Genomic DNA, 10920 nt, shown 5'->3' with positions numbered 1-10920 from the left:
ATTGCACTGGGCCATATTTTATCAAATGATTCCTCTTTACATGCTAGAGTTCATACGCATTTGATGGTCAGAGGCCTAAATGAGTGTGAAGTTATTTTTACTATCTATTTTTCAGTTAATATTTAAACTCTATTTTGATCATAATTGAGATTTAGTCCAGCACACACTCTTTTTTCTTCCCATATGAAAGATATATTACTTTTCTGTTTCATGACATACTGTATATATATAATACTATTATAATTTATAATATTATATTTTGTATCCTAATGAATGTGTGCAAACCAATAAATCAAATCCAAAAATGACATCATCAAGATATACTTTAGCTCAAGTGAGGACAAATGATTAAAAGCTGTAGATCGTATTGGTTGCAAAGATAAATGCATTACTACACTATAACACACTTAATTGTGACTTCATGATGACATCATTCCTACCATATGATCCTCAGTTTTTCCATCTATGTAAGTTTTAGGTCATGTCTATAGTTTTTGAACTATGCATGATGTCTTGTGTGAGTTCTTTCTGACATAATTGTCATCAGACATCATATGATGGGGAGTTATTATCTGATTAGTCCAATATTTAGATTGTCTATCTGTTGTTTATGTACAGCTGAAGGTAAATAGAAATTGTCTTTTCAACAACATATTTTAGTTGACCTTGACCTTTGTTCGATCAGCTACAAAAATATAATCATCCGGAAATATCCTCCCAAACAATGTTCTGACCAAGTTTGATGAAAATCTGTCCATGTGTTGTGGACGCACACACACACACACACACACAGGAGGAAACAATACCCTGCTTGGCTATGCCGGTGTGTAGGGTAATAATATATTTGTGTCAATTTATATCCCTACACTGACAATCATAGAATCTGAAATTAGAGTCAAAATCAAGAAAACCAAACAGACAAAATAGACAAATGTTCCGACCCCACTTACTGTGTGTTTTGACTCAAAGCGACTTCTCCTCAGCACTTTGAATGTTCTGCATTTGAATTATGTTGTTGTATACCCAAAGATCAATCTAACTTAATATTGCAAGACTCCAAGTTACTACTAAGTTATTATTCAGACTCGATGTAGATGTAGGGTAAGTCAATCCTTTACATAAAAGCGAGACTTGCACAGAGCTGTGCTGTGAACACTTGAGACATGAATCCTTGCTCTCTGACTCACCCAGACACTTGGTTATTTTTTCACATGGACGAAAAACAACCGGAGCAGGTCAGACTGGATCTCCAGCGTTATGCCCATGTGGGCTCAGCCATTGTGCTCCATGTTGTTTGGGTTCGTCCACCATTATTCACTCAACACAACAAGGTGAGGGACCCCGGAGACCCCTGAGGTGAGTCATAGGACAATAATTTACAGCATCGTTCCTCTTCTCTTTCTTCTGTTTTCGTATATTCTCTTGCCGGGTGAGGGGGTCAGCGACTGTTATTACCTCATCTTGTCCCCCCATCGGTTCCCCCCTCCCACCCCCCGCCTAGCACTGGCCCTCACATCTGAAGGCATTTGTGTAAACACAGCTGCGTAGTTGACTTTAAAGCCTGTTGCTCCTTTGAAACCCCCCCAACGCACACACTTCTACAATCTCTGAAATATCGGAGGGCCTGCCCAGCCCCCGCCACCAGTAGGAGTACACATGTATACTCTGCCAAACAAAAGAAGGCCATTAAAGTTGCGTCAGCCTTCGAAAGGTAAGAGGATCTCCTTGAAGCTCAGGTGCGACAAGTCACACTGTGATTTAGCATCAACAAACAAAGACGAGCTGCGGTGCAGAGAGAGAGACGGGCAATTCACATACGATGTACATCACTGGTAGCAAACTGCAACCTGTGCACACAGGAGTCTTGACGGCAGTTGATCTCGGGTGACATTTTCACTCAGGGAAGAGAAAAAGGAAGCTGGAGGCTCATGAAAGGATGTTTCTACACGGAAACAAACATCTGTTTTTACGCTGCATGTGAAATGAAACAGAAACGTAAAGGAACAGTTCTGGTGCTGAATGATGTGTGCGGGTAACACAAGTCAGCTCCCGAGCTCGGTTTTGGGGACAGCACCAGCAAGGGAATGGCTGGCAAAGGTCGCAGTCAAATACAAACACATATGTGTTTTGGGAAAAAATTTAAAAATCATAGACCAGAGGAGGAGGAGGAGGAAGAAAAAATGTTCTATATAATTTCTTATGCCCAAGCACATTCATTCCCTCCAGTGTATTGGAATGGAGGCAGAAATCCCAGAGACAAATTTCCCAAAATCTTGGACAAATGAAACAATGCATGGCAAAGGGGCCATGAGATAAGTGAGTTAGGGTTTTAAAAAAAAATCTAATTTGGTTGAAGTGACCCTTTAGCCCAAATGATTCAAGTGACATGCAGCAACACCTGTGTGAAATTGCGGGGTGGTGACATCAGAGAAAGCATTAGAAGGCATCACTGGGAGCAACATGCGGCAGAAGTGTGCGAAACCATCCAGCAAAATCCACAGCTCTGATTTCACTGTCTTATTAATTAATAACATCCCAGGAAGCCAGAGGCATCAGGCAGATTATGGGGGCGGCAAGCTCCAGGGGCATGCGTGTAACCCAACACACCCCAACCGGATCTGAGCACTCAGTGCCTGGCTGCAGAAACAGGGAAATGTGCTCAGTTGAGTTCAAAAACAAACTGTAATTTGACGGTATTCTGTATTCTCATATTTGGTTTGGACAGAGCCCAGGTGATTGATGTGGCAGCAAACCTGACTAAGGGAGGCTGCGTGTTGTGTTGATGGTCTACTTCACTCCATAATCAGGTGGAGGGTGTGTGCGTGATTGATTCCTCCAGTCGCCATGCCTTCCTCCAGTGCGTGTGCATTGTGTGTTTTTCGAGGTCTGGCTACTGCTTCGGATTACCTGGCTGGTTAGGAAATGTCTCCCAGTTTGTGTTTTTTGTTCCCGTTGGCACATTCCCTTCCTGTGCTGAAAAGACAGATCGCTCCATCTATAATATTCAAATCAGTTCCAGAAAGTAGAAGAAAAAAAAGATTGCTGCTGTGGGGAAACGGGGGAAAAAGAAATCTATTTGATTTGGAATTGGGTGTGCAGCTCTGTGTGCAACACTGCAGACAACACTGTCTTTGTGGACTGATATTTTATTCAGAGCCGCCAACACATTGCAAAGACATTTGGGAGAAATGATACATGTCTTTTTCACCGCAGTCGGTATGAATCTTTTGCGTTGTAAATCATGACTCCTCTCCTGAGTGAAAGGAGCTTCCCCACTGCTATCAGGAGGTGTCACTGTATTTTATTTAATTTTTCCTCAGCTCAATGTTTCTGCATGCAAGAACACAAAGAAGCGACACTTATCTTAAGCTGCTATTTTTTTTAAAGAATCTTTGGTTTTATAAATGTACAGTTAGCGAAGGAGTGCAAACGTTAAATAACTGGAGGTGAAGAGAGTATGAATACCAGCTGTCACTCGCTTGTTGGTGAAACTGCACTAATAATGAGAAGCCACGTTTCAGTGTTGCAACTGCGGCATTCTAGAGATGAAGGTTAAAGAAAAAGAGGCGGTGAGATACAAAGATAATACATGTCATGTCTCATGTAGAGCATCAAACCTCACGCTGTCCGCACTCACACATGATCCATCATCAGTGTTGACACAGACAGCTGCCAGAGCAGAAATTCTCTCTCAATCAAATGGTTGGATGCATAGAAAGTATACATACCCTAAAGTTCAGTGAAAATGTGTGCAATGAATCCTATTAATTGTGCTATGAATTTCAATAAAACATTTTTTTTTTTGTTTTACAGTTTTGTTCCTATCCCGGCTGCCATTTCTATCAGTAATGATACCACTACCATGAAAATAGCTTAAAATATCAAACCCTAAGGGAAGAAGACAAGAAACAAACCTTAAGGTTTGTCAAGGTTATTTGGAAAATGAGTGAATGATAAAGTACAATGTATTACCAAAATTACACATTTCACTTTGACCAAAAGTACTGAGGGTATTGCAACGAAGTTTCTGTGCGTTCAAGGATTATTACTGATGTTTGAGGTGATTTATTTTAGACTATACTTAATCAGGTAGTCGAGTTAAAAGTAAATCGCTTGGTTAAGAGCCCTGAATACATATAAACATATAATTTCTTTAATATATGATGCTTTGATTACATGAGGGAGTACAGTGATGCTAAAATATTACATCCAAGCCATCGAGCTTAGTCTAGCCGACCCACAGCCGACCTTCTAAGGTCAACAAAGCGTAACCAGCCTATATTTATCACAGCGGCAGGTAAATAATGTGAGCTTGTCGAGGAGCTGGGGTCAGGACATGGTTAGCTTTGCTTAGCATAAAAGGCTATTAGTGACTGAAACCAGCTAGCTCGTATGACATAAGTACACAAACAGAAATGTGACAAAGTGATGAGATCTAACTTGTTATTGGCAAACTACAAATGCCTGTGACTGTTCATAAGTTCCTAGATTCTTGTTGTCACAGTGAGGTTGCCAGGTTTGATACCAACGCACCAGCACAGAGACCTGTAGTTAAACTGTTCATCAAAAAATTGTTCCAGCATATACAGTAACACCTCCCCAAATAAAAAATGGTTGTTTTATTTAATTAAATTTGCAACTGTTTATTCTTTCTCACTCTCCAATTTTTACTCTACCGTTTATTCTTATTCTTTTTTTATCCCAACAATTATATTGTAGTCTCAAATCCAATTCATGTCTTTATATTTTGCCTTGTATTTCTTTTAAATCTTGTTTATATGAAGTTAATATTTGATGTAAAGCACTTTGAGTTGCCATGTTGTTCAAAGGTCCAATATAAATAAACCAGCCACTTCCTCCAGTCTTTATGCGAATCAAGGATGAATTAAGCAAAGTTTGCTAATCTGGTCCTGACGTCTTATCTCCCTGAAAAAAAGTGAATAGCCCTGACCTCAAACATATGAATAATGTGTCCCAATGTCATATTAAATTATTAAGCAAAAACTGAGACAGGCATCCCCCATACTGCAATTTCAGAACTTTTGGTTCCAATTTCAAATTTAAAAAAACATTTTAAATGAGTGTGAATAGACTATATGCTTCAAATAGAGTTCCTATGTATTTAGTGTTCAATACATTTATTTTTGCAACATTTAAAACTGAATCTAACTAATAAATAAGAGAAACGTGGTGTTTTTGTGTCTTGATGAAAAAATGATCAGGTCATATTTTTTCAGACCCTGTAGGTTTATGTTTCTCACCTGAATGTTGAGAAACTAAAAAATCTACAGCTATCACCTTCCATAGCGGGCCGATTCGGTATCGGGTGTGATATCGGAGTCAGCAACGTTTCCACTCGGATGGAATATTTAACGTGTTTGATGTATGGTGGGCACCCATGCCTGTGCGCGTTTCCCCCAGCATAAATAAATCCCGGTACAGGGATCTTATGTGAGGGGAAACAGAGATCTGCTCCTGAGATCATCGGTGGGGTCTCCTGGGTCTGGCCACGGTGGCCTGCAGGAAGGAGGCCTGGCGTGGCGGCCATAATGACCAAACACAGTGCTGATTGGACATCTTGCATGCATTAAGGCGGGTTAGATGATGCACCGTGTCCTTCAGCCCGGGAGATCCGATAACAAAGCCGAGCTGTATGGGGTAAGGCGATCCCGGCACAGGGCCACGGCTGCAGGCCGCTGCCTCTGCTCCCAAAGAAACACCTCTCTGTTCCAATGCCATGAAAGAAGAGACCTTGAGATGAACACAATAAACAGTCACATATGGATGCAGACATGCAGAGAGCATACATGGGGACAGACCAAGAGCTATTTTTGAAAGGTTCTGTTGAATTTACAAATCAGTGCATTCATATCTCTTTCTTTCTTTTTCCCTCTATATACCCATATTGACATCTCTGCACACACAAACACTCTGCCTCTATACACTTAAACGTCCTCTTCCGTTTCTTAACAATTTCCTAGGAAGTTTTCTGAAACACAAGTTAAAACAAAATGTGTATATCAATTACAAAAGAAGGACGAGTGAGAATGACAAAGGTTAAACTGATCCCTCTATGGAGTCTCTGAAGAATAAAATCAACTTTTCTCGTCATTTTATGTTTGGCACATTAATTCAACACCAAAAGGAACATGCTGCATTAAACACCATACCCTAATAGAGTCGCTGTTCATACATAAACCCTTGACATTCGTCTTGGGTGATCCAATCATTAAAACACAACTCCACATGCATCTTCAGTGACCACTTGCGATCGAATCTCACTTCGTGCTCTATATGCAAATAACATGAACATCAGTGCCTTCATCAAGGAGGTTGTGTTTTCGTCAGTGTTTGTTAGTCTGTTTGATATTTAGCAAGGTTATGCAAAAACTGCTAAGCCGATTTCCATGACATTTTGTGGAAGAGTTGGGCCTTACCCAACAAAAAAGCCCTGTAATTTTGGAGCAGATCAGGATACAAAGGATATATATTTTTTCACTTTCTTTTACATACGGAGATAGGGCGTAAAGCATTGGCAGAGGTATGCACTTTCTGAGTGCCCTTCTAGTTTGCAGAGACCATACACGTTGTTGTTTTAACCGACGGGATGCAGCAATGCACTCATGCAACTCCCTTTGAGCATTTTGACCAAAGTAAAATAGTCTGGAGCCTGAAAAGTTTGTTTCCAGCTGGAAGTACAAAAGATTACAACATCAGTTGGCGTCATATTTTACTTATTGGAAAAAAGAAGAACACATAATAGTCTTCTACGGCTTATCATTAATTGTTGGACCATGCTTATTTTTTGGGATAATATGCAATAGCCGTAATAACAGAACAAAAGCTTGATTACAATCCTTGATTACAAAGTTTCCACTCAAGTAGTTCTCTAGATAGTACCCACGGTTCCAAAAATCCTGAAAGTAACCGACTCAACAACCAGAGCTAATTTGATGGAAAAGAGGATTTTTGACATTTTCAGACGTCATGGACGATTGCGAATTAAATGGGCATGTTGTTCTTCTCATGCAGAGGATTTCTGTTGAGTAGCTGTTCCTTCAATGTGGCTCATGTCAAATTAGTGTGGATACATTCCTGCTATAAGAATGCGGCCTAGACTTCTTCAGAATGTGGTGGATTCATGCTTGTGATAAAATCATTTATGATGCATGTCAATGTCAGGTATGAACGAGGCCAATGTCATATTACACAGCACCAGTACATGGGGCCACATGGCCTGAGAACATGTAAGAAGAAACAAGGAAACAAAGTTCATATTTCTTTAACACGTAAAAAAGCACACCTAGGATATCATTTTACATTCTGTATTTTTGTGTTCATGCTAACTCTGCAAAACCTGACATGAAGACATGCATTTGATTGAAAGTGGCAGTGAAATACTCTGATTCTGTGCGATATGACCGAGAGCTGCGGCTGTTTCCAAGGACAAGACTGAACTTTTAACCTCGATGTTTAAGCCAACACAGATGTAGCTACAGGTGCTCAGAATCATGGAACGTTTCAAAATCCACGGTTCCACCGCGATGAAGTCAACTCAGATTCAGATGAAGTCCATGTGAAACAGCGTAAAACTCAACAACAGGTACTAAATGAACCTCGTGAGAGGTGAGATTGTTTTGTTGGGACTGATGTAATTTTATATCCTCAGAATATTTGCATAACTCTATATGATGGAGATTCATTTGATTTGCATTTTTAAAAAAATTCTTTACCATAATTTCCATGCAAGTTCCCATGTAAAACCGTGTGCTAATTTGTGCTGAGTTTGCTTGCACCGTTAGCACAAATTTCTTCGACAGCCCTGCTATGTTTAAATGTAAGTACACATTTCTTATTTCTTAATTTCTTAATTACCCTTTTATTATTGGAAACTTCATTCATAATATATGTTGAATTGCCTGTAGACAAATTTTATGTTTGCATGTTCAGTTGACCTGCTGGCTGAAAGGTTGGTTACACCAGCAATTGATCATGATTTATGAACAGTAAGTTCCCCAGCTGAATGCTAGCTATAGTTTAATGTACATTTCATAGTTGTTTCAGGAATCTTACCAGGGTATGATTAAGAAATTGTGCATTTTAGGATCCAGCATGAAAATGAAGATCATTTGTTAAAAAATGTAAAAATAATAGTCCGTCACTCAGACTTAACGTTTTATGTAACTAAGTGGAAAGAAGAATATCCATATAACTGACCTCAAATATTTATTTGGACAAATAAAGTGAATATAGGAACAAATAGTGAGGATAGGCTTCCACCTTTCAAAGCTTCATGAAAGAAATGCTAATAGGCCTACTATGTTTTTTGGAAAATATTTTTTTCTGCAGTATTTCTTTTTAAGGCAGATTTGTTAGGAAGAATGTTAAAGTTCTCAATATGTCACAACAGAAGTCTTTGGTAACAGCCGAAAGCAAAGTGCAGCTTCGTCTGTAAATGTCTGACTCTCTCTGAGAGCTGCAGATTAATGAGTTCACTTCAGTACGCACACAATTTAGCCATCAGTTTTAAAAATTAAAATGTAATTTTACACCAGCATGGCTAATTTACATCCTTGTTTTTTTTTTTAAATAAAATGCTTGGTATTTGCTTTGTTGTAAAATACTGAGATTTTAATTTTTCTTTTTTCCTGCCTTTTAACAAAATTGTTAAAATAAAGTATTCTATATTATTCAACTAAATTTTTCATGTAATTTTATCTAAGAACTATGTTATAAAATAAATCAATAACAATTTCTATGAAAAGAGATGAAAAACTATTTGAATTAAGTATTAAAGAAATGAAGTTCAAAGTGATGTAAGGAGTCATGCACACCACGAGATTATTCTCTGGTGGTTGATGCCAATTTCTAATATTATCTGTAGCATTCTTTAATACAGGACTTAAAAAAAAAACATCATTCAAGCATAAGAACACCAAAAACTAAATGTTAGTTTAATGGAAACAAGTTGCAACCTATTCTGAAATATCAACTGATTGAAAATGAAAGGAAGCTAAGGGGTGCTAAGCTAAATGTGATGGTTTTCTTTTCCTCATTGTCACATTGTTGTACATTAGAAGTCTTTGTGCTTTGCTTGGTTAAAAAAGGTTGAATTCATATTTTTTTCACATGTTTATGCATTTAAATGTTAATCTGCTTATATCTACTGTGTAGTTCATATAGATTTAACTGATACCCCTCACCTTTCAACATAAAACAAACAAAAAAATACAGCAAAACAGAAAAATAACGAGTGCCTGATGTAAAACTCAGAAAAAGAGAGTTGAACTGGAACAAATTTTTTTTCCCGACATAATGTAATCCTCCTGCCAAGAATGTATATATTTCAGAACATGCCGCAGGTTATTTCCTACTTACTGTACTCTGTGTGTGTGTGTGTGTGTGTGTGTGTGTGTGTGTGTGTGTGTGTGTGTGTGAGAGAGTGTGTAAAGGCCCTGAAACCAGTCAGGACAGGGGAAAAGCCTCCACAGCTACCACTCTTCACATATCGTTTTGTTGTCATGCCTCGTGTCTCTGCCGTGGTAACAGACGAATGTTGAGGGCGGCTGGTGGCTCAGGACGTAGAGTCGTTCGTCCACCAACGTTCGACCCCAGCTTCCGCCAGTACACACGCTGTTGTGTCCTTGGGCAAGACACTTAACCCTAACTTGCCTCTGACGGCTCTTCCGACGGTGTATGAATGTGTATGAATGTGACAGAAAAATGCGTGGTAAATAGCAGCGCTGTGTGAATGTGTGTGAATGGGTGAATGTGACTTTCCTGTAAAGTGCTTTGAGTGGTCTGTATGACTAGAAAAGCGCTCTATAAATACAGTCCATTTCCGCACAGCTCGACGCTGATGATCAGCTGGCAACACTTTCCACCCAGCATCACTGCAGTTTATAACAGTGTACATATACTGGCATTTTTACACTCAACAGGATCGTATCTAGCTCTTGGTGAGATGCAAGACTTGGCTCGGCGCTGACTTTCTTTGCAAGGACCTATTGTTCTGCTGCAGAGACACAAGAGGCTTACTGGGACCAACGGAACCCCCCTGCACACCTCCCCTCAGTGAGCTGAATGAGGAGCAAGTGGTATGTTGCACGACCACTAGTTGATTCAGTAATAAAAAAGCATTGTTTATGTGATTGTTTTCATTTATTTAGTGAAGAGTGGAGAGTGAAGAGATGCTGCTTCATGACGAAGGACCCAAACATAGAGCTTTAGCCCTGTTTTGGTCTCCACCAACTCCTGACTCTCTAGCTGCTAAGTCCTCCTCCAAGTGACTAGCATCTAACTGCTGCTGTTTGATGTTCGATGCTGTGAAAAACGTGAAATGATAAGAAAAGAGAGGTCATTAGAAATAGGAAAAATTACCTGAACAATTCTAAATGGCTTTTAAGAGAACTGCAGAGTTGGATCATTCATTCTTTGTGGGTTTGACACATACAGTACTTAAATAATCTATTGTTATAATTGAAATATTGATTAGTGCAGCTTTAAGTAAAGAGGGATGTTGTAAAGCACTACACAATTCTGATTTTATTTCATTTTGAATGAAAACAAATCCATTTTCTCCAGGAAAAGAAGTGAACTTTGGATTTTAATTTTGGTTTCATTCTCTTAGAATTAGCAGGGTATAGCAAAGATGTATACATTAATTCAGACGAAAATAGTTTTTGTAAGAAGGAAATAATTTGGTTGTAAAACCAGATGCAGGTGTAAATAAAGATGCTTCATGTCTTAACATCAGCAACAAAATGTAATGTACTGTTTCTGTATGTATCCCTTTGTAGAATGTATGAAGTGGTGAGCTCAGATTGGCATCACGTCCATGTTGCGACTGAAGTGTGTGTCTGGTGCTTTTGTTGAGCCGAAAACCCCCCGTGACCCACCCCCTTCTATCCCTCAGACTCC

General features: G+C 39.1%; 1 long non-coding RNA gene across 1 annotated transcript; it reads left to right on the top strand.

Moving 5' to 3' along the window:
* The first annotated feature begins 1250 nt into the window (after positions 1 to 1250).
* Positions 1251 to 10307, top strand: LOC118290227. The gene is made up of 3 exons (XR_004786371.1): positions 1251 to 1356; positions 9942 to 10097; positions 10170 to 10307. It is a non-coding gene; the product is annotated as an uncharacterized LOC118290227 (long non-coding RNA).
* Positions 10308 to 10920: the final 613 nt, after the last annotated feature.

Source organism: Scophthalmus maximus, chromosome 18 (assembly GCF_022379125.1).
Source record: "Scophthalmus maximus strain ysfricsl-2021 chromosome 18, ASM2237912v1, whole genome shotgun sequence".
NCBI classification, from domain to species: Eukaryota; Metazoa; Chordata; class Actinopteri; order Pleuronectiformes; family Scophthalmidae; genus Scophthalmus; species Scophthalmus maximus.
This window is presented reverse-complemented; position numbering and strand designations above follow the sequence as displayed.